The sequence below is a fragment of the Lemur catta genome, chromosome 6 (genome assembly GCF_020740605.2).
Source record: "Lemur catta isolate mLemCat1 chromosome 6, mLemCat1.pri, whole genome shotgun sequence".
Classification (NCBI taxonomy): domain Eukaryota; kingdom Metazoa; phylum Chordata; class Mammalia; order Primates; family Lemuridae; genus Lemur; species Lemur catta.
This window is the reverse complement of record NC_059133.1, coordinates 49,114,423-49,139,310: the sequence shown is the minus strand read 5'-3', so window position 1 is coordinate 49,139,310 and position 24,888 is coordinate 49,114,423. Positions and strand designations below refer to the sequence as shown.

General features: G+C 35.7%; 1 protein-coding gene across 2 annotated transcripts in view; it reads right to left on the bottom strand.

The window, feature by feature from the left end:
- Positions 1 to 24,888, bottom strand: part of TAFA2 (TAFA chemokine like family member 2) — a 392,025-nt gene that overhangs the window by 226,306 nt on the left and 140,831 nt on the right. Inside the window, exon 2 of one of the 2 annotated variants that reach the window (XM_045553467.1) lies at positions 8,375 to 8,383. The exons of the other annotated variant lie outside the window; for it this stretch is intronic. The gene's annotated coding sequence lies outside the window, so the exon portion shown is untranslated. The remainder of the gene's footprint in view (positions 1 to 8,374; positions 8,384 to 24,888) is intronic. 2 annotated transcript variants of the gene reach the window in all.

The following is a 24,888-nucleotide window of genomic DNA, read 5'->3' as shown; positions in this document are numbered from 1 at the left end:
ATATCTACAGTGCACTCCTTCTGACTCTAAATCTCAGATGTCTACTACAAATCAATGCTTCCCCTATTAATTTCCTTTTTTGACATCCCACTCATCCATATAAATCATTCCAATTTTTATGAACGTCTCCATTCTCAGGACTAAAGCTCTTAAAATTTGTGAAGCACTACAACAATCTCCAGTATACATATTTTTTATAGGTTTCTAATTTATATGTACATGTTGGTCTTATCTACCCAAACTCACACAATTTGGGGCTTTATTTTAGGACCTATTTCATTAAAATCTTTTTCTGCCTCATATAGTGGTCCCATGGAGAATGTCCCTAGCAAGGGTTAAATGATGTATTAACCCAAAGATACAGAAATATGTAAAGAACACAAGGTACCTGGATGTCAAAAGCTGCAAACCTCATTGTTGCCCTTCAGAAATTCCTGTCACAGGGCATAAGAACACAGAGTAAACGCCCATTTTCTCAGACTAATGAAAGATCAGGATTTTCCTTTTGAGTCCTGCTAATCCCTCAGTTTCCCCATTTGTAAATTGGGGACATTTCACAAATGATTACTGTTAGATACAGACACTGAAATAGATCTTAAATAATTTTCTAATGCAGAGACTAAAATGGGTGTGTTAGTAGGATGTTTATTTGCCTCTTGAGTGCTTCTATTCTGTCACTCTCCAGTCTGCATTGAAGGCAGATGAAAGACTCACGTTCCTTAGACATCATTTTCCTCACGGCGCTCCCTCTCCCCTAAAACCCTACACAGCTCTCTGCCACCTATAAAAGGAAATCTAGACTTCTCAGTCTGACCCTGAAAACCTCTCACAAGCAGATCCTACTTTCTACAAACTGAGAGCCCACAACTCGGTAACTAACACTCTTGTCCATTTTTAAGTAATTCAATTAGATATCACATGCACCTAATGCATTTTCTCTCTCCTTTGTCCTCTTGCCCAGGTAGGTGCACCTGACCAGTGCATTCTTTTCCATCCCTCACTTTAACATCAACATTTTCATCATCCTTCAGAATCCAGGTACCTCCACTAAGAAAAAGGAAGCCACTAACGTGGAACTCTGTCATCATCACGACCTCAAACAGACAAACCTGTCTGTTCATGCCTGCTTTTCTTCTCTATCATTACAATGGAGAAAATATGACTATCTTACTAACAATCACTGTCTTCAGCCATGCTCGGAATCCCCTAACATCTATGCCTTTTCAAGACTTCTCTCAAGACCTCGCTCCTGAAACTTTAGTCTCACCCTCTCCTGAGTAATTCTCAGTAACACTCAAATATGCTCCAAAACATCCCACCTAGGGCAGGGGAGACACCTCACCTAACTTATCCCTCTGGTTCTTTATTTTCCCTCATAGCTAAACTCTCAATAGAGTTTCTATACAACTTACCTCCAGTTTTTCACACCATTCTTCTTCCAGTCCATTCTAATCATTTTTCCACCTATTTCTCCATCAAAAGTTTTCTGGCCAAAGTCACCAATGACTTCCATGTTGCCAAGTTTAATGAACTCTTCCTTTCTTATTTGTTTTTTTATATCCCAGTAGCTACTGACACATTGTCCACTTCATCCTCTTTGGTTTTCATAACTTTATATTCCCAGCTTTCTTCCCACTTACCTGGAGACTTTTGTTAGTTCCCCATTCTGGTTCCTTCTCTGCTACAGGGACTCTAAATGTTGGTTTAGGGCTTGGGCCTAGGGCTAGGCCATCTTCTCTCTCTATGCTCTAAAATATATCCTGAATATATTCACTTCTCTGCATTTCCATTGACACCATCCCATTCCAGACCATCATCTTGGCTAGCCTGGCCCACTGCAACTGCCTCCTAACTTGTTTCCCTGTCTCATGTTCCTTCCACTAGCCACTCAACAAGAGCAGTCCTGTTAGACATAAATTTGTTCACTTCACTCTCCTGTGTCATACCAGGGGCTTACACTGCAGCCATGTGGGACAATGCAGGACTGCTCAGCTATTCCAATGAATGTGCAAACCTGGAAGAGGTGGGGGTTAACAAGCAATGCAACCCTTGGCAGACCATGTGGGAGCTATGTTTAAATGCTCCACTCTTCTGTGTCTCAGGTGCACAGTTCTCAGGTGAATCATGCACTGATTCTCCAAGTTTGCCCAGCAGGATTGAGTCACAGTTGCCCACAGCTATAAACAGCCCAAAAATGCACCTTGGATAGGCTTTTACTCCTTTCCTCTTTCTCTTCTCCAAGCACTCTACTACTATATCCTGGGATCATTTCCCAAAATAAACTACTTATGTGAAAGCCCTTGTCTCAGGCTCTGCTTATGAAGAGAGGGGTCCAAGTCTTAAGCAATCCCCAAAATCCATTTCTCTATTCTTATCATCTTATGAAGAGAAAACAAATATTCTGAATCTGAAACATGGCATACTGTCAATCGATAAGATGGTCATAAATTCTGCTTAAGTCTACACACTTGCCAAGCTAATTCATTCAACAATCATGCATTCATTCATCAAATATTGATTGCCCACTATAAGCCAGGATCTCTTCTAGGTTCTAGAAATAACAGTGGTGGATATAACAAAACCCACACTCTCTGAATGTTATATTCCAGTGGGAAGAAACAAACAATAACCAAATAAATATATAACACACCAGGTGGTGATAAGTGCTGTGATAAAAAAAATAAAACAGAGTAAAGTGATAAATGATAGGGAGAGGTTGTGATCAAACAAGGGGTCTCTAGAAAAGTGGCATTTGAGCAGAGATCTGAATGAAGTGATTCATGAGAATATCTGGGGAAAATCATCCCAGGCAAAGGGAACTGCAAGGGCAAAGGCCTGCAGTTAGTAATGAGCTCCCTATGGTCAAGGAAGAGCAAGAAGGGAGCACAGCTGGAGTCAAATGAGCAGAGAGGAGAGTGGCAAGAGAGAGGCACAGTGGCTCTTACAGGCAAAAAGCACAGAAGTTAGATTCCATTCAGAAAGCAAAAGGAAATAATTGGGGAGTTTTGAAAAGGGGCATGGCATGACTGAATTTACATTTCCATAAGATCATTGTAGCTGTTATGTGGCAAATTCATTGTGGGGAGGGCTTCAGAGGAAGGAGGGAGACCACTGAGAAACTTTCAACAGTGATCCAGGAGAGATATGACAGTAAATAAAGATAGAGGGAGGAACCATTCCAATGACTTAACATGTGAAAGAAGAGGGACATGTTGGTTCTGCTTAAGCATTGTTTTTCTTGCAAATGAAATTTTGACAAAAAGTTGTTCATATTTGGTCAAAGATAATTTAAAGGCACTTTTAAATGAGAATTATAAAACTGTTCTGGGATATTACACGGTGTTCATACTACTTAACATCGAAAATCGAAGTCTAATTTTTAAGCACTATTTTATGGAGAGAACTTAGGTGAGTCCCTCTTAGTCACACTCTGCAGGGTATCACAGGTCAGATCTAAATAATACAAGTCAGGAGGAAAAAGAAACTCCTGGATACACTGTTCTAAAGATTAAAAAATCAAAATGAATTTAATGAACAAATTTATGGAAGGAATTTAAGGAATAAGCAAGCACAAGTGAAAAGGGAGTGGAAATTTTCCTTAAAAGTACAGTTGCCTGTTCCTATCATTCAGGACATCAGTATGGGGGAAAATACCAGGTTTCAACTGAAGCTATAAGATTTCAGATTCATAGATTTTTTTTTAATAAATGTAATATGGCATAAATTTTTTAAATATTTCCAGAAAACTGTATTTTAAAAAATACGTTTTTCAAGCTCATTTGTTATCCCCTCCCTGACCCATATCTTAAAAAGACAGTGTTCTCGTAAGTATTGAACCTAGATATAAAAATGCAAATAATACTTTTTTATTGTAGGTATCTTTTATATTGTAGATACCATCATAAATAGGTATGCTTTTCCCTCTTTAAACAAAATTTCATATATTAAATGCCTTTACTTACTTTATTTATTATACGCTAAATACTGCTCAAAGTGTTTTACATATATAAAAACATTTAATCCTCACAGCTATATTAGGTGTGGACTACTTTTTCTCACATTTTACATATAGGGAAACTGAGGCACCATGAAGTTATGTCTTGACCAAGGCCCCATAGCTGGAAGGCAGGATTCAAGGCAGTCTGGCTTTGAACTTTTAACCACTATCAATACCACCTCCTATTGTACTGTACAGATGGTTCAGAACAAAAAACAAAAATAGGAGCAGCACCTGGAAGATGTAATTGAAGAAAAACAAGGGAGGGGCTGGGAGTAGACATCTCTCCTCAACAGCTAATTCCACCAACAGCAGGAAAGGCGCAAGTGACATTTTCTAATCCTGCAAACATCTCACCTAGAAATGTGAGAGATTCACCTTCCATATTGTGGGCAGCCTCTCATATCCTGAGGATTTTCTTCTAGTCATAGCAGTCAAGTGCTAACCTCCTCTGTAGTAATACTACAGCATCAGCACTGTGTCAAAGAAGCTAGGTTTTTACTCAGCTGCACAAACAAAATCTAGTTTCAAATACCAGGCTTCCTTACTTCTTATTCTAGAGATTTCATTGAAGACTGGAAAATATTCTGGCCACAAGAAGAACCTAATATGAGAGAAAACAACTCTATTTAATTCCCCAGGGTTTTTTTTTCCTCCAACTTAACTGAATGACAAATTCAAAACACCACTCAACAGAAGCATGCGCCCCCTTCCAAAGTGGCCTAAAGACCCATACAATCCATGCAATAGTCTAACACAAAAATGCAATTAGCTGACTTTGTTACAAACAATGGGTTTCACTTAATAGTACCCAAATTTAACCTCATAAGAATCCAACTAAGAAGATTTATCAGATATCAGTATCTATTATACATTTGCTAGATAAGGAAGCTAAAGGACAGAGAGCTTAAATGTCTTGCATGGAATCACATGACCAGGTGAAGTGTGGAGAAGATTTATGGACATGTCTCCCCAAAAGTAAAGATTAGACCATTTGTTCATCTACTATTGGTGAACCAGTCATTCAACTAGCGACTGAAAGCTTGTCACGTGCCCAGCTCCATCCTAATCATTAAATTTCTATAGAAAATCACTTGCAACTCCCAAGCGAGTACTTAAACCCCACGCCTGTTTCCTTATCCATGTGATAAGGCTAATACTAGTACTACATCCCCAAATTATTGAGAAGATTAAATGAGATAATGCATGTCAGCATTTAGCACAATGCCTGGCACAAAGGATTATGGTAGATATAAAGAAAAACTTTGTAATTAGAGCTGTCTAATAATGATCTAGTTCCTCTCACCAGAAGGGCAGAGAGACAGGCTGAATGACATTTATTATAAATAATGCATAAAGCCTACCCCGAACCTGTGAGATGGTGGGAAAGAGGTAGCATCTTGGCTAACATACATTCTTCTCCCTATTAGCTGAAATAGCTCTCTCAGAAATTTTCATACATCTATAAAGAAAAACTTACGAACAAAAATTAATATGAATTTAATAGACACACCAATAAATCTGACTAGATGCTTAATCAACTCATTTGTTTTTTCATTAAGATCAGTGTCATTTCTCCTTTTATACTTTCTTAAAAGAAAAACAAATACAGAAATGAAAACCAAATCACAGAAAAAAATTAATAGATGTAGCTGTTGTTTGCTTGCCCCTATATTTTAGCATTCTATTATGTACTACTAATGCTGTCCTTAGTTTTTTTGTAGGTTTTAGCTATGCTGACTGGATTAAGAGAAGCTCAAAGACAGAAACTACATCATACACTTTATTCTATATTACATGCAACACCTTCCAGTACATAGTAGGTGGCCAATACCTTGATAAAGCCATGGTAGTTGTGAACTAGCTTCCATATCAAGTGGGCAAGGATTCTCATACATTGCAAAAGGGAATCAAAATTGGTACACATCACTTTGGAAAAATGTTTGGCAGTAGTCACAAAAACTGTATGTATACATACCCTATGCTAGCAATCCCACAACTGGGATATATGTATAAATATGTGCATCAAAAAAAAACATGTACGAAGATGTCAAAGTATTTTTATATGAAATAACTCAAAACTGAAACAATAGAAATATTCTTCCAAAGTAGAATAAATAAGTAAATTGTGGTATCCTCATATTCTAGAACACTATGCAGCAATTAAAATAAACTATTGCCTTTCATATCAAAATGGTAACTCTCATAACATAATGTTAAACAAAATAAACCAGGCCCAAAGAAGTTCATACACTATAAATTCATTTATATAAAGGGAAAAAGCAGGTAGAATGACTCTATAATGATAGAATTCAGGATAGTAACTACCTTTAGGAGAGGGACGTAGGAAGGACTTCTGGAGTAGTGGTAATAAAAAAATATTTATGAAAATAAAAAGCCTCAGGATCAACATCATTGTACTCCTCTGCTTTCTTCCCTCTACCTATTGATATCACCATAATTTATGAATATTCTATAGGAATTACCAAAGGCAGAGGAACGAACATCATAACAAAAACATTGGCCTCTAAGACTTCCTTTGAGGTTCTGTTGCTGCCTTGAACTAGCTATAAAATTACTAACATTACTAAAATTCTTTGTGCCTCCTTGTCTCTAAAATAAACATATTGGACTGATCTCTTATTCACTAGGCAACACAATACATAGTGATTCATATTATATATAAAAAGTAAAACAAAAAAATGTGATTACAGCTAATTAAAAACCATGTAAGCATATGGATCAAAATCAGAAGAAACTATGGGAACCATCGTTAGATGATATTGTAAAGAAATGTTTTAATATTAATATAGATAAAACTTCTGATCAAAAGATTACTCAGGAGGCTGAGGCGAGAGGATTCCCCTGAGCCCAGGATTTGGAGGTCAGCCTGGGCAACGTAGGGAAAGCCTGTCTCAAAAAGATCCCATGATAATATGAACAGAACACAGCACAGCGTTACCAGAAAAGTAAAAGCCAGATGATTTTGTGCCCAGCCAGGAGGACCCTAACCCTCTGACCCCTCCCTCTCCTGTAGAACCACAGTGCTTATTCCTTTTGTCCAGTCAATGGGAAAAACCTTCAGGGACTGGGGATAATATGGTAGGATAGGTCACCACAATTAAGTCTTGCAGTGGCTTATGCTTCATTGCATTTGTATAGAGCCTAGGATACAGCACTTTGTATATTGCAGGTATTCAGTAAATATTCATTTATTTTATTCCTCGGGATAAAAACAAATTTTCGGGGAGGCAGACACTTCAATCATAAAAGGCATTCTTTAGTTTCTCTTTTCAGTGGGAAAGTAGCCTTCTTGTAACCTCTACCTTCTTTCTCTAACAGAAATCCTGGCTCCTCCCTGAACACCCTGCCTCCCTTGCATCTCTCTCAACTGTTGCCTTTCTCTTACAACCTTCATGCAGGTGGGCCTAGCTAGGAGTGAGGTGGGTGTCTTCCTTGCTTCTCATTACAGCTTCCTGACCATCCTTCCTCTCTCCTCCATAAAGTTTCCTGGCTTGTAATTTCATCTCATCAGATTACATCACTCCCAAACCTTCATCATTGGTATGGGCTCCAGACACATAAGTCACTTCCACTCATGACAATTTTAGCACCTGGTTTACTATGACTTTCTAAAACACAACCTCTATCTTAATTTTTGCCTGTTTCAACTTATGTATAGGTAGTTCCTCCAACACCCCTAGCCTCTGTCTGAATTTCTCTCCTCCAGTAATCATATCCTACACTGTATCCTAGCCACTCACTCCCAAGTCACATTTTTCATCTTGTTATTACTTACAAATACTCCAAAATCCAAATTGCATGCATCCCACCTCCCGGGCATTTTCCATCATCAAGCTCATTCCTTCTAGTACCTCAATTCACTGTGACAATGCTTAAACTCCACAAGTTCTTGCAGAGCATTAATTGTACTAATTTTTCACTGTCCTTCATCCTTCTGATGTTCTCTCTACCCTCCTTACTCTGATTAAATTCCACAGTCAATCAGTAGAATCACTCCCTTGCATATACGCTTGACTCCTTTCCTCTCTCACCACCATCTGTAACCTGCATTATTGCCTTAGTCTTCTAACAGGTTCTCCGATTTCTATCTTTATCTACCTACAGGCTATTCTCAACAGAGCAGCCAGAAAGAGCCTTTTAAAATGTAAATCAGATGTCATCCATCTATTCAGTACTCTCAAATGGCTTCCACCTCACTCAGAGTAAAAGCCAAAGTTCAAGCAATGCTTTACAAAGCCAGCCACAAACTATACCCCTTACGTCTGACTTCCCCTCCTACTCTTCTGCTCACTCAGTCCAGCCAGCTACACTGGTCCCCTCACTGTTCCTCAGTCCCACCAGACATGCTCCTACCCCAGAGCTCTTATCCTATGTATATCCCCATGACTTCCTCTTTTGCCTTCCTCAATTTTTTCAGCTTCTAAATGAGGCTTACCTGAAAGCCCATTTAAAATTGCAACCCACTCACCTTAGCCTGGCACTCCCAATCCTTCATACCCTGCTCTATTTCTTTACCATTGTACTTTTAAATGTCTACTCTATTATATACTTTATTTATTATGCTCATTGTCTCTCCCTGGTCCACCACCACTAGAATTTAGACTCCATGAGGAGCAAAGATTTTGATCTGTCTTGTTCACTTATGTATCCCAAGTACCTAGAAAAATGCCTAGTACACAGTAAATATACAATAAATATGTCTAAATAATATAAACATAAATATGCTTCTCTGTGTGATTTGCTGGATTTCACTAGAACCAGAACCAGACTTGTGTTAAAAACTTTCAGATTCCTCATTTGCAATCTTTCTATAAGAAGTAGATGCAAAAAGAAGCTCCTGATTGACCCATATGTTATAGTCTGAAGTTGATTTCTACATTTTCCCCGATAAGTAAAAAATAAACATGTCCTAATTGTAGATCCACAAGTCTGTCTACAAAAGCATATTGAATTTATAATTACCTAAAATACTATATATTATAAACAGGTAGCAGTGAATAAACCATCATAATACCAATTAAGCAGAAATGCAAAATAAATAAGCAGTAAAAATTATTATTTTACCTTAGATACAAACACTTAAAAACAGCCATATTTAATTAAAGAAAGTAAGAAGAAAGATGGAAACTTTTACACCAATTCTGAAGGAGACTTCAAGGCCCTTTCAAGGTTCTTAGAAATGGAGTCTTTGTTATGTCTATTTTCACTTCAAAGCATGGTTTTCTTTAGCGCAGTTACAAGTGGATCCTCAACACTGCTCTCATACTTCTAGTCCATGGTTAGGTTCTTTTCAACTCATCTAAATGAAATAAAGAGGGAAGTAGAAAGGTGTTTCTGAAATTACTAGGCAACAGCTGGAAGAGGAAAAAAACAAGAAAGATGTTAAAAGGAGAAAACTTTATTGAGCTGAAAATAGCTGTATTGTAAAAGAGGAGCAAGCCTCTAGTCTGCTCAAGGAGAGAAGAAAGGGGAAAAAAATGGGTGTCTCCAAGTCTGGAGGGAAATGTAACAGGGTGTAAATGGCCTTTGAGATAAGCAGAATGAGCAAGATAACGGACCGATTAAGGCACTCATAAGCCGTGAATTTACAACTCAAGGGTTGCTTCACTCTGGAAAGGAGGTGCTTGGGAAGAAGTGTTACTGCTGTACATTTTTACTCTTTCTTTGATGGTCAATCATAATGGCTACCTTTTAAGAGTTCTCAAAAAATTAAAACTGGAATTACCATATGACCCAGCATTCCCTCTTCTGGGTATATACCCACAGGAAATGAAATCAGCACCACGTAGAGACATCTGCATTCCCACGTTCATGGCAGCACTTTTCACAATAGCCAAGATATGGAAACAACCTAATCATGGGTCAATGGATGAATGAATAAAGAAATTATGGTACACATATACAATGAAATATTATTTAGCCTTAAAAAATAAGGAGATCCTAGCATGAATGAAACATTCATGAAGACATTATGCTAAGTGAAATAAGCCAAACACACAAAGAAAAATAGTGTATTATCCCACTTATTCAAGGAAAATTTTTTTTTTATTTCAGCTCATTATGGGGGTACAAAAGTTCAGGTTATATATATTGCCCATACCCCCCCATCCCCCCCGAGTCTGAGCTTCAAGCATGTCCATTCCCTAGACAGTACTCATCACACTCATCACAGGAAAATTTTTTTAAAGTCGAATATATAGAAACCTAGAGGAGAATGGTGGTTACTGGGGGGGAGAGGGGGCGGTGACCTACATGAGGAGATTAGGTCAAACAGTACAAAGTCACAGTTACGTAGGGGGAGTAAGTCTAGAGATCTAATGTACAGCAATGAGGACTATAGTTAATAATATTGTCTTGTATACTGAAATTTACCAACAGTAGTGATTAAGCCCTTTAGTGTTTAGCTACCACAAAAAAATGTAGTAATTTCCTTGACTTTAGTAATCACTTTACTAGGTGTATGTATATATCAAAACATCGTGCTATATACACTTTATATATATAATGTAAATGAATGAATGGGAAAAAAGGTTTTAGTTTTATTCATATTGTCTCCACTTTTGCCTTTTTTCCCCCCTTTCCAATCAGATCTTAAATATATATTATTGTGGCTTCGGAACACAGATATGTTCCTGGATATTAACATAGAATATAATTTAATTTCAAAATATAGTAAATGCATTCTTTATCATTCAGTTGTATGCATATAGCACTTTCTAGTTTGCTAGCCATATTAACATGAAATTTTAGCATTATAGTACTTTCAGGGACCACATACCATTCATATTATATTAATAGATAATTTAGTCCAAACTCTTCATTCTGAGAGTAGGAAAATTAGGTCCAGAGATGGTCAATGTCTAGTCAAATGTCACAGGGCTAGGCTAGAATGCAGGTTAGCTCTCTGTCCATCCTGCTTTCTTTCCTTAAGCCACACAAATAAATCAGGCAGGTATTACTTCATGGATTTTACAAATAAGCAAACTGAAGTATAGACAGGTTATTTGTCCTAAGTTGCACCAATATTAATAGCAAGTGGCTCCACTCAAGTTTGATAAATATATCTGCTAGTGGAAAATCATGTCTGAGAAAGAAAAACTGCAAAATGAATAAGCCTTGGATAATCTATCCTCATATCATCTATTTATTAAAATTTTCATTTCATATTTTCATATCAAGCTCTTTTAAGAAAAATAAAGTTGTTTTTCCCTCTTTTAATACTGTAAAGACTCATAGAAAGGATTATTGTATATTTTTCTTCTCTTAGTTTATAAAAACTACTTTCAATCTCTCTTGGATGGTTTGAAACAGTGTAAAATCTAGCCTGATGATAAGAATATTGACTAGATCCTAAATTCCCTTCCATTTAGATGATTTTTTTTATAAACCATGTACACAGGATTTAAAAGTTTATCATGGGGGGATGATGAGGGTTTTTGGTTTCTTTTTTTTTTTCCCCCCCTTCTTTTTTTTTTCTTTAAGCCTTCCTTTCTAATTCATCAATGCTTTTTTGGACAAAGGGAAACAGGGTTGTGAAGCGTGCCCTCTGCTGGTGAAAAGAGGAAAATTGTCACACTTCAAAGAGATCCTAGGAATTCATGTGAATATGTCCTATACCTAGAGATCTGAAATGTACTAGCCTACAAATGCTTGATTTTTTTAAATGGGCATCGTATTATGATATAAGTATTTAAAATTGGAAATAAAATAAATTTACAAGCATAGAAACTGAAATTGGTAGGATTTATATTTATTTCAGCACTTTATGTTTGCTTTACTACTAAGTCTAACAGAGGCTACAGCTAGGAAAAGAAAATCATTCTGAGATAAATGGAGCCACCCCAATTTTTTATCATGTTTTCCAAGCAAACCATCAATGATTTATCAATTTCAAAATATCAGTCGCAAGCACTGATACTCATATTTAAATGGAAGTCACCAAATTCAGAGACCAGTACATCTTCTCCCCACCTATTTTCTATCATTGGTCATCAGTAAATCATCAACTTTTTAAATAACTGCTTACAAGGCAAAAAGAAAGACAGACTCCTAGCTTGTCACAGATGTTCATTATAAATGTTTATGCTTCAAACTCAGAGAAGTTATTAATATTTAAACTGTACATTCTAACCTTAGCATAATATTTCTTATCTCGTAAGATTAAATGGACAATACGTATTCCTTATTATGGGGTGTTGAGAAACAGGTTTTTCCCATGAAGCATGCTAGACATTGAAGGAAACTCTAGGAAGGGTGATGAAGATCTGTCCTGTGTGATCTGTCACCTGGCCACCTCTCCTACCATTCTCCCACTTTGCTCCCGATCCAGCCATACCCACCCCTTCCTATTCCTAGAGCATAACAAGCATATCACCCCCGGCGGGCTTTTGCACTTGCTGACCCCTGTAATCTGGATGTTCTTTACCCGGATGGACACATAGCCTGTTCCCACAGCTCATTTACGGCTCTGCCCAAGTGTCCCCACATCAAAAGGACCTTCCCTTGCCACCCTATATAAAATCACCACATCCCCTTACCCTGCTTTTCTCCCTAACATTTATCACTTCGTGTTATTATAATGATTTTGTTTTGTTTATAATCCATATCTTCCCACTAAGAGGCAAGCTTTGTGAGGCAGAGACTTTACTTATTTGGCTCACTTTTCTGTTCACAATGATTAGAAGAGCACCTGGTTCATAGTAGGTAATCAATTAATATTTGATGAATGGATAAATAAATGAACTTATCAGGAATAATAATACAGAGATAATTTCTGCTTTGAATAGAAGTGTGCTCTAATGACTTCTAGGCTCCTATCCCGTGATTTTATAAAGAAAGATTATCTTGGAAAAACAGACCCCATCCTCTTTTTTTGATTACTAGGAGTATACTGTCAGAAGTCTTCATGACAATCTTTAAAGTTTTATCTTATTTTTAATTGACACATAATAATTGTACATATTTATGGGTACAGTGTGATGCGTCCATACATGTATATGTTGTATCATGATCAATTCAAGGTAATTAGCAAATCCAATACCTCATTTATCATTTCTTTTTGGTGAGAATATTCAAAATCCTCTCTTCTAGCTATTTTGAAATATACAATACATTATTGTTAACTATAGTGACCCTACTATGCAAAAGAACACCGAACTTATTCCTCCTATCTAACTGTAACTTTGTACCCATGGATCAGTCTCTCCCCTTCTGACCCTACAACCTACCCTTCCCAGTCTCTGGTAACCACTGTTCTACTCCCTACTTCTATAAGATCAACTTTTTTAGATTTCACATACGAGTGAGATCATGAGGTATTTGTCTTTTTGCTTGGCTTATTTCACTTAATATAATGTCCTAATAACTTTTCGCAAAAAAAAACCAAAACAGTATAAATGAATTTGGGGGACACCATGAAAGAGTTTGGTTATCTAAAGGACTCAATGCACTACCATGTAAAATGTTTTTTTCTTCTGGATTACTGTCATTTCCTTTTGATCAAATATTTTAAGACAAATAAAATATAGCAACTAAAAATAATTTATAAAAAATACCACGTTGCTGGAATTGGTTAAATGTTAAATGTTTCACATAGCTTCTACTCTTTTTTAAATTGAGCTTATAATAGAATAATGTTTTTAAGAACTAAAAAGGAAAAGGAGTAACAGAAAAAAACAAAATTTTAATTGTGTGAGCATATGCTTGTACCTACTGTTTTTTTATTATAACACTGCCAAGTCCTATTAAAATAAAAGTATTTTAACACACTATCTCACACTATTACATCTTCTATGTCTGATCCAAAAAGACAAGCCTAAAATTCGTCATCAAGAAATATGATATTCTATTTAAATATCACTAATACAAAGCCCAACTTTAGGATGAATACATTTTATGTATGCTTATAATCAGAAAAGAATTCACAAAATAATGAAATTGTTAATATGTCCAAATATTCCTAGCTGCTTTCTGGTAGTGCTGTCTGTCTAGATGCATCAGGATTACACACAAGAAAAATGACTGCAGTTATTCAGTGTTTGAAAAATGTCTGACACTATCCATTTTATTGACAACATTTTAGGCCCCATATTGTACATGATGAGAAAACTGACCTCTGAAAGAAAATTGTTGGGTCGAATAGAGAAAAATTAAATGACAGAAATTGATAGAAAGAAGACTGTTGTTGCAATCATACTTGGATCTTCTCAAATGACCAACTTTTTTAACCAGTAAATTTTTGTTATTTAATCATGCTTCTCAACAAAAATCTGCTATCCAAGTACATACTACACAAGTGAAAATCCTTTATCACATATATAATCACCTTTTTTTAAAACGAACAGAAAAAGCAAAGCCATGGGAACTTCAGTATCTGGTAATACCTAGAATAAGAATACTAAATGTATAATTTCAAGTCTTTACAACATCTTTTAAAATAACTTATTTAAATAAATTACTTAAAAAGTCAATTAAATAAATTTGGGGGCATCATAAGAACAAAAGATGACAAAGATTTATGCCATCTTAATGAGGAAATCATCTTATTCACCTACACTCATCCTTCTTACAGAGGTATCAAAAAGCAGGGGATAAAGCTCAAGTTCCTTAGATATATTTCTTCATTTATTATTTAATAAACATTTCTTGAGTACCTACTATGTACTAGGAACTAATAGCTGCCAGACATTCAAAGATTATACATAATCCCAACCCTTTGAAAGTGCTAAAAAATATAACATGACAGAGAAAGCTTCTGATTTGGGGGATAACATTATCACTATGCAAAACTCTCAGAGAAAAGTAAAAAAAGACACAAAACATTAGATATGGAGCAATTTAGAGACATTCATTTGGCCTTTCCGAATATTAATAAATACAGTTATGTAAAAGTTTGATATTATTTCAAATGACTGAGCCATCAGAAGTGACACATTAACCATCCATACTTTATCCCCCCCGGAATGTTCCTAAAACAAAGAAATGATAAATGCCTAAGGTAATGGATACCCCAATTACCCTAATCTGATTAACTTGCATTATATATACAACCATTATGTACCCATAATAGTTAAAAAGAAAAAAGAAAAAAAAAGAAGTGATACATTATGTCATTCCATCCATTTATTACTCCTAGACAACAATAAAGGAATTATATTCCTTATCTTGCAGATGAGAAAACCAATATTCTTAAAACTTATGACATATACAAATTCAAAGAATAAGCATATCTTAGATCTGAACTGTAGTCTACTAACTCCTAGTTCATGATTTTTTTCATTATAATATCTCTAACCATAGAATAAACTCATCTTCCCTCCCTTTCCATCTTCAAACACTGATGCCTTAGTGACAAAGTAGTATATTTTTAAATAATTCAATGTATTTTCAAAACTGCCTCCAAATAGCTCCTCCACTGCCAAAAACAGAATAAAGGAAACTGGCCAACTGAGGTAGTCTCACAACATGCTTAAACGTGGCTAAGAAACACACCATCCTACATTAATTTTTATGTTTTCCTACTATAGGATTTATTTTTCCAGGATTCAAAATATATACAAAAACATTAATTTGAAATTGTAGTAGAAGGTAGCCAAGGAGTTCCTGGGCTTGGATAAGGTAGACCAGAGTTAAAACACCAGCAATTCCACTAAGCTCTTCAATAAACTGGTTTGTGTTATCTGTAAAACAGAGCTAGAACCAACTACCACACTTGTAAAATGCTCAGTTGAACATGAATGCTAAATAAATTATAGTCATTATTAGGGACCCTATGAGAATGTTCACCTTAAGTAAAATGACAATTATTTGTATGTGATTTTCAAGTGTTCTTAAATCATTTCACAGTGCATGCCCAATATTACAGCTAGAATCTAGAAATCTAGAATTTCTAAGGCTTAATATTTTAAGTCATATCCAGTAGACATTAAATAAAAGTGATTTAACGGTGGCGATAAGAACTCTAACCCACCTGATATACACCAGTGCATTGAGAATCGCCCATAAATGTTAATTATCTGTCACATTATTAGAAGTTTGGTAAGTCTATATTTCTCCTAAAGCAAATATAGAAAACAAAACATTTTGTCTGTAATAAAACTCTTATTTTTATCACTTTTATTTTCCTTTAGGTGAATGTACCATATTGAAACCAATGGGAGGCACATATATCATCTTTCTCGTATTTCAGCATTTCAAAAAGAAAAAAACAGACTGTTGGTTTATAATAGAGTATTGTTGTTTTTTTAACCTCCGTAGATGCTTTGTGAAGGCATAAAGGGACCTATGGTAACAAAGAGACATTTCCTATTTTTATAAATACCTGCAAACTACCATTGCTTACATTCTTATTGAATTTTCTCAAAGCACAAAAGTATAAAAAATTTTGAAAGGAGTGAAACTGTATCTAAACTATTCCATCTCAGACTTTCTTCATCTTATCCCTTAAAGTATTCTACAGAAGCAAACATTTAGAAATTTAATGGAAAATAATCCAATCTAAAACGTAGTACTCAAAACTTAACCTTACTAATGACAAACAAAATCAGTATATTTTTGGTTCTATAATACTGCTGAATATTTCATACTAAAATGCACCCAGAAGAGAAAAAATAAAATTATCTTTTCCCAATTATTGCAAGGTTAGGAAAAAAAAGATAATTTAAATCTAAATACTGGAAGGAAAGGTAGTTTGCATAAAACAATGTAAGTGCATTCATGCTGCAGATGAACATCACCCTGAAATTTGTCCAGTTAAGAAAAGAGTTCAGAACCTCAACGCGGACTTAAACAACCTCCTTATTAAAATGCTGGAAATTAATGTCTTGTTCAAGAAGCATTCATGGTCCTACACTTAAAACCACTAAGGTTTACAAGGGGAACACTTAGATTGTCTGGACATGCTATCATGTGAATTTAGCCTATTATTGAGCATTTGCAGTTTATGGGCAAAACATCAGTAAATCAGTAAGTTCAGTAGGACAGGCTGCTTAAATGAGGTAGAATTTTACTACATGGAAATCAGTGAGATAAATTCAAGCTTTGTAGCTTATAAATTTGTGGTGTTTACTGGAAGGGTGGCACAATAGAAATCAATGCCTGCCACTATTCACCCACAAATCTCTAATCATAGCATGTAACAGGTTTGAACTAACACAGGATCAAGTAGATCACAATTTTCCTGGTTAACATATTGTAAAAGTAAGTGTGTTAATAAACATCCAACAAGAGAAAGGAAAGAAGACGTCCTACTGCTAATGGGTTGCATTTGAAACTTAAGTTAATAGAACACACATCGTCATCACACAGCATGGTGACTCTGTTGGACTTACTCTATTGTAAAAATCACCCTTATTACTAGTCTAATACCACAGTATGAGTAATGAACTGCATTGTAAGTTGTACAGAATCATGTAATGAACTGCAATAATAAAACTGCTTTTCAGTGGAATGTGTTGAAGTCAAGTTGTTCCATTTAATAATCTATCTTACTCAACTACTTAGTCTTCAAATCTTGACCATCTACAGTTAGACACTGTTGGTTATCCAATGTGTAAATATGACAAATCAATTGAAAGTTAGGCAATAATATACAGTCACCTTCCAATATAGCACAACCAAAAGCCAAAATACCATTACACTTTTACAATAATTGATATAATGGCAACAGAGTCTATCTTACAAAGTCTACCCAGTTGGTCTCAACAATAAAAACAGAGTGGGGCTAGATGTGGTAGCTCATGCCTGTAATCCTAGCACTTTGGGTGGCAGAGGTGGTAGGATCACTGGAGGCGAGAAGTTAAAGACCAGCCTGAGCAACATAGCAAGACCCTGTCTCTACAAAAAAAATTTTTTAAAAATTAGCCTGGCATGGTAGTGTTTCCCTGTAGTCCCAGTTATTCTCAGGAGGCTGAGGCAGGAAGGATCACTTGAGCCCAGGAGTTTGAGGTTGCAGTGAGGCATGATGATGCCACTGCACTCTAGAGGGGGTGACAGTGAGACTCTGTCTCGAAAAATATATATATAGAGAGAGAGAGAGATACACACACACACACACACACACACACACACAAAATAGAGATTAGCTATCTGGGATCTACTTTCCATAAGTAGTGCCTGGGACACAGTAGGTGCTCCTTATACACATGATATTCGACTATTGACTGATATTTAGTCAACTACTCTGGAACACATTAACCAAATCTTTAAAATACATATTACACCACTGTGTTATATAAGCACATATTAAGTTGAAAGACCCTACCAGCATCACAGATTTTAATTCTATACTTTGGGCAACAAGAGACAAGGAACTAGGAAACCACACCCTCAAAGACACTGTATAAATTTAGCACATTAGTGGGTCAAATTTGGCAGCAAGAGAACAACATTTGGGCCCAGTCAGAGAGTATATTAACCAACATGGCTGAGTAATTTATTTTGTTTTTGTGAGCTGAAAATAATTTAAAATCATGTTCTATTTTCAGATGCTTTTCATTTTGGCTGCCATAATTAAATATACCATAAAGCAACTCAAAGTCCAATTCAACTAGCCTTTATTAAATAGAACTATTAAATACCAAGCATTGGGTTAGAACTTTCCACATAAATTGGTGATTACAAATCACCAATTCTGGAAACCAACCTACCAGTGCTAGAGTACATAGCTCTACAAAGCTGTGTCCAAATAGCTCCAGTGATAGGACAGACAACCTCCTTAAAAAAAAAAAAAAAACCAGAGGCCATACATTTCATCCTTGAAGAGCTCTATTAACAAGTTCTTCCATAATCAACCAAAACCTGGTCTCTAAAAATGTCTATCCTAGTGCCTCCTCAAGTCTTTCAAACAAGCTCCAACATGAGAACACAGCTCTTCACAAAAATGAACAGTTATCATGCCTCCACTTCCTTTAATTTAAAGTTGTCTACCCCATTCTTGATCTTTCTGGTAGCATTCCATCTTTTTCCTTCTCATAATTTGCAACTAAAATATCATTTATGTGTTTACTTTTTATAGCTTGGGCTCTCTACTAGGATTCATGAGTTCAAGGATCATGTCTGTTTTGTGCATCATTGCACAGCCAGCACCTAGAACATAACAGGTCCTCAATAAATATTTGATGAATAAATAAATCATTTGGATGCATAAGCCTATAATCTTTGATTTCTATCATAATGACTCATTTTCAGAGAGCCCATAGGAGAAGAGAGTTCCTGAATTAGCTAGTCTTCTACATAGTAGAAAATCTCAGTAAATGAATTTTAAGTAAACATTCTTAAATGATAAAGATCAGCAACATTTGTTTATTCTGTAAATATGTACTGATTTTCTTTAAAGTGCAATGTACTAGACACTGGTAATACAGTGGCAAACAGAGTAGATACAGTTCTTGCCCTCATGATGTGATAATGAAATTTAAAATGTTACTATGTAGAGAAGCAAAGTAAAATATTTATTGTAAGAAAATTACATTAAGTTCACATCTTCACATAGATATGGCAATGAAACATCAATATCAATAATCAGATAACTACAACAAAGAAAAACAGAAGATAGTACGTCTCCATTTAAACCAATAAATCATGGAGTTATAAAACTGAGACATGAGTAGTCCAACTCCTAGACACAGAAAGTAAAATGGTCTTTTCCACGAGCTCAAAGGACAGGAGAATGGGGAGTTAGTGTTTCATGGGTATAGAATTTCAGTCGGGGAAGATGAAAAAGTGTTAGAGTGGTGTTAGGATGGTGGTGATGGTCACACAACAATGTTAATGTACTTAATGTCATTGAACTGCATACTTAAAAATGTTTAAAATGGTAAATTTTATATTGTGTGTATTTTGCCACAATAAAAACCACCAAAAAAGTAATTTTTAAAAAAAACTGTGTGACACACAGCAGTTATACTTTCAAACAGTAGTCATTTACCATGCACATGTGCAGAACTCTGGATACTGAGCTTGTTTTTGAGTTCCACATGCACAAATGTGGAGAAACACTACCTACAGCAGGAACTGCAAGTGAAAGAAGACAACCACATTTGACAAATGATGTATCATTATGTGACTAGCAAGAAACCTCAAGGATGCAGACAGCTCATTTTTTACTTAAATTCTCTTTCAGGAAAGCTCTCCAGGACTACGAGACTCAGTGATTGTTTTTTAATTCTCTCACCTCCAAAACACAAAGAAATTTTTAACCCTTGAGTTAAAAAGCTTAACTTTGAAAAATCCCAAGGACACAACCACCAGAAATGATTTCAGGATGAAACTGGGAAATACTCGTTAAGCTAATTAGGAAATGTTAACTCTGCCCGAATACTCTAATCACCCTCAGACCCTTCTTCACACAGGCATCAGGGAAACAAAATTTAGAAACAAGATGCAGGTGACGTATTACTGGGGGGGGGGGGAAATCTCCTTTTCTAATATAAAATGTAAGGCATACAGTAACAATATTCCTCTGAGTTCTTCTCAGAATCAACCACCCTACCAACCATTCATCTAGATAACAAAACCAGAAACAGTGTCACTGCCAAGCCAGTCAAGCTGTCAACAACATTTATTATTGTGTGTACAGGGTACTAGTAGATGATATAAAAGAAAAAGTCTCATGCTTTTCCCTTCGGGAACTCATAATAGAAAGGATAATGATTTGCGCCACGTATTTTGGCCAAGAGAGTTAGAATGCAGTGACAGAAAGAACACGAGCTCTGGTGTGAAACAGATCAGTGATCTAATCCCTACTCTACAACTTTTTAGCTGCATGGCCCTAATAATAATAGCTAAATTACTGAGGGCTTACCACGCACCAGGAAGTTTGGTCCATAATCCATCCCAGTTAATCCTCACAAACCCTATAAACTAAATACTATTATTATTTCACATAGAAACTCAAGCTATTTAATTTTCCTGAGCCTCAGTTTCCTTGAGGGGAAGGAGGATTAATACCAACCTCATACCATTGTTTTGAAAGTTACATGAGTAAATGTGTAAAAAATAATTAAGAATCTGTAGGGTCTCGATGAATAAATATGATACCACCATTTAATTAAATGTGTGTAGAAGTGGCACACATTTAGAAAAGTTACTCTAAGAATGCACTTTAAGATCACTACTTTTTTAAATAAAGAATTTGCACTATTTATAAATGCAATTAAATTCAGAAAATGTGTGTGCTCTTGTTATATCCAAGACTTTGTGACAGGGACTGCAATACACACAGAGATACATGACATAACTCCAGAGAATTTATAAGAGAACATATTCTATCTTAAATTAAGGCAGCTAACCAATGGCCTAAGGGTTAGGGCATTTGGTGAAATATCCCTATTCTGGAGTGCATTCTCTTATATTATCCATCACTGTTTTGTCCTGTAACTGCAAGATGACTTTTTCCATGAAAAATATGGCTTTCTACAAGTTAAATACCAGGTAATTTCACCAAAACATGATTGCTCTTGTTTTCCACATTAATATGGAATATATTTTATAAACACCTGTACCAACTGAACACATGCTGATTTCTAATGATCAGTATGCTATTCATTCAATAAAAGAAGATCAGCAGATAGCATTCAGACATTCTGCTTATAATGGCAACCCAAACTGCCATTCAAACTCACTACTCTGTTATAATTATCAGAATGAATGAAAATAAAAGATCAATAATGGGAAAGCTGCTTATTCACCTTGCATGGCAATCTACTTTCAATTCCTAGTGAGATTTCCCAAGGTATTTATGGTGAAATCTACTCAGAACATTGATCTCAATTGAAAATCTTATAGTTTTGGAGAATGCAGGAAATTTCCCCATGGAAATGGAGAGAAATATGATATAAGGTACTGAATATTCTTACAGTAGATGAGTACTGAGTATGCATAAAATGTCTGAGAGAATTTATAATAATGGGCACTATAATTAATGTGCATTACAAAATGCCTCCCATCTCTCCAGGTAAACTCCACCAAAGAATAGTTTTAAAAGCAAGTTAACTTGCTGGAATAACATCATTATTAGTCAAAATCCATTACATTTCATTATGAAGTCTCCAGTATTACCCTTGTCCTTCATCTCTCCAGGAAAGAATAACAACAATACATGTATATGGTTACATGATGTCACCATTTATCCACGTAAATCAAGCAAAGGCTTAAAGACGGCATTTTCTTAATGCATGTAGAGATTTCAGTTCAACTAAGCTTGAAATTTAGTCTTCAAGCTCGTCTTGTATACCATACATGTGCTTTTAGTTATTGAGTTTCCAATTATTTTCAAGTTCTTGATAATACTTACATTTCATTCAATTTTAATTTTATTCTTTTCAATGCTCAACACTCAGGCTACTTCACTATAAATATTGAAAGATAATCTCATCATTGTAGATTAAACTGATGCCAAGGCATCTCAACAGGATATTGGGAATTTACCTTCAACTGAAAACATTTCATTTTATTAACTTGTTACTAAATAACTACCAATGCCAACTTCCATACTGGCACAAAGCATATAAAAATAACTTCAGAACATAGCAGAAAAGAGCAACATACGAAAGATAAGAATTAACTACACTAGTAATATATCCAAAGCCCCACAGAAATACAGAGAATATGACTTCACCACAGTCCCCATCCTTTCACTGATACATGGAAAAGAGGAGACACTAATTCCAAAGGGGGTAGTTTTGAGCTGAATATTGAGGGACAAATAATAACTCCCTGTGCAGAAAAAAAAAAAAAAAAAAAAAAAGAGCATTCCAAGTAGGGAGAAATGCAAGACACAAGGCCTAGAGGTAGAAATAGGCATGGTGTTTTCAGAGACTGACAATTAGTTGTGTCAATGAGTTGCAGCATAGACAACATTAGAAAGGTAGCAAGAGGGGTAGACAGGCAGATAAAAAGGGCAAAAGTGAAAAACAGCTACCTACAAACCAAATTGTAAATATCCTTATATGCCGTGCTAAGGAGTTTAGACTCTATACTATGAGGCTCTATATTACAGTGTAATTGCCTATACTATAGGCAACAGCTAGTCCTATAAATTGTCTCCTTGTGTTTGAAAATGATTCCAATGAAAACATACTCCTTTACTCACTTCTCATTTACTCAAATGCATTGATTGAGCACTATCTGTATACCAGGCATTATGGTAGACCAGGATGGGCAAATATACAGGCCAAAGTTTTCCTACAGCCTGCTTTCATATGACCCACAAACTAAGAATCATGTTTACATTTTTAAATGGATGAAAATAATCAAAACAAGAATAATATTTCACGACACATGATTACTTGAAATTCAAATTCTACTGCCCACAAATAAAGATTTATTTGAACACAATCACATTTATTCCTTTGCATGTTGTCTGTGGCTGACTTTGTGACACAATGGCAGAAATAAGTAGTTGCAACAGAGACCGTGTGGCCTGCAAATCCTAAAATATTTACTAAAACAGGAAAAGTTTGCTGATTCCTATGCTAAACACTGGGGGAAGAAAAAACAAGGTCTAATTATGGAGATGAACAAAGAAGCAGTATGATAACTGCTCAAACAACTCAGTATGATAAGTACCAAGGAGCAAATAATTTCATGATCTTGTAGGAGCACATACTAGAGACATACAGCCCAAATGCAGGAAAGGACCGTGAATTAGGAAAAGCTTCTGAAACTGGGATAAAGTTTAGAATACCAAATAGTGAAGGACTTTATGTGTCCCGCCAAAGACTTCAAATTTCATCTTGAAGGCCATGGCCAGCCTTTATTGGTTTTTAAGAAGGCCTATGACATGATCAGTTTTATATTTTAAAATAGTAATCCTGGCACAAATGTATCTAATTGCACTTAATGCCTTTTTCTGGCATAGCAAACACAACATTGTGTTGTACATGGATTATTTCCTCTAGGAAGAACTAATAAGCATTCTTATCAGGCAATCCCATCATTCTTATTCATTTTTTCTCTCAATAAAATATAATAATAACAATAAAAGCTGTTATTTATTGAGTGTTACTATGTGCGAGGCACGTGCCAAATGCTCTAGATATATTAACTCATTCAATCCTCACTCATATAACCTGGGCAAGTAATTCTTGTGGAACTGGATACATAAAATAATGTGATTCGACTCAACCCTTTTCTGGATGAAAACATTCCTAGTGTTCACACCACATATTTTTTCCCGTCTCTTAAGTGAATATATTGAACAGTTGTAGCATAACTTTAACTCCCTTTGTCAAGCAAGACCGGTATTTGAGTAATCACTCATTTATCCACTACAGCTATTGACCGAGTGTCCATTACGTATCAGGAACCGTGCTGGTGAGACTTCAGTATACACCAGCAAGCAAGGTCTCATTCCCCGGGGTTCCCCATGGCTGAATGAGGGGAGGAAACACACCACCAATCTCAGACCTGAACCACAATCATTGCTCATTCCCTCAACCCAATATTATACTGTTGGATACATCTACTTCATGAAATTCTTTGTATTAAAACAACTACCTTCTAAGCAGTTTTATGAGTGGATATTCTGATAAAAGAGAGAATGAGACAGAGAGAGACAAAGAGAATTAATGAGCATTGGTGATAAGAATAAAGCCAAAACAGACAGAAATCATTGCTTCATACGTAGCCAAGTATTGGTATTTTGGGCCTGTTTCTCAAGAGTAAAACTGATGACAAGAGATCATTACCTGGAATAACTAGGTGAGTGGTAGGGGTGAACAGGTACAGTGTGGACAAAAGATGAGCCTTCCTCTGTGAAGTATAGCATTTGCCTTGATTTATACTACAAAAGATGCAGGAAATGTTTTGGACCTCTAAATATTTTTCTTTATTAAATAAATTTGCTTTTGAGTTAAGATCGAAATTTG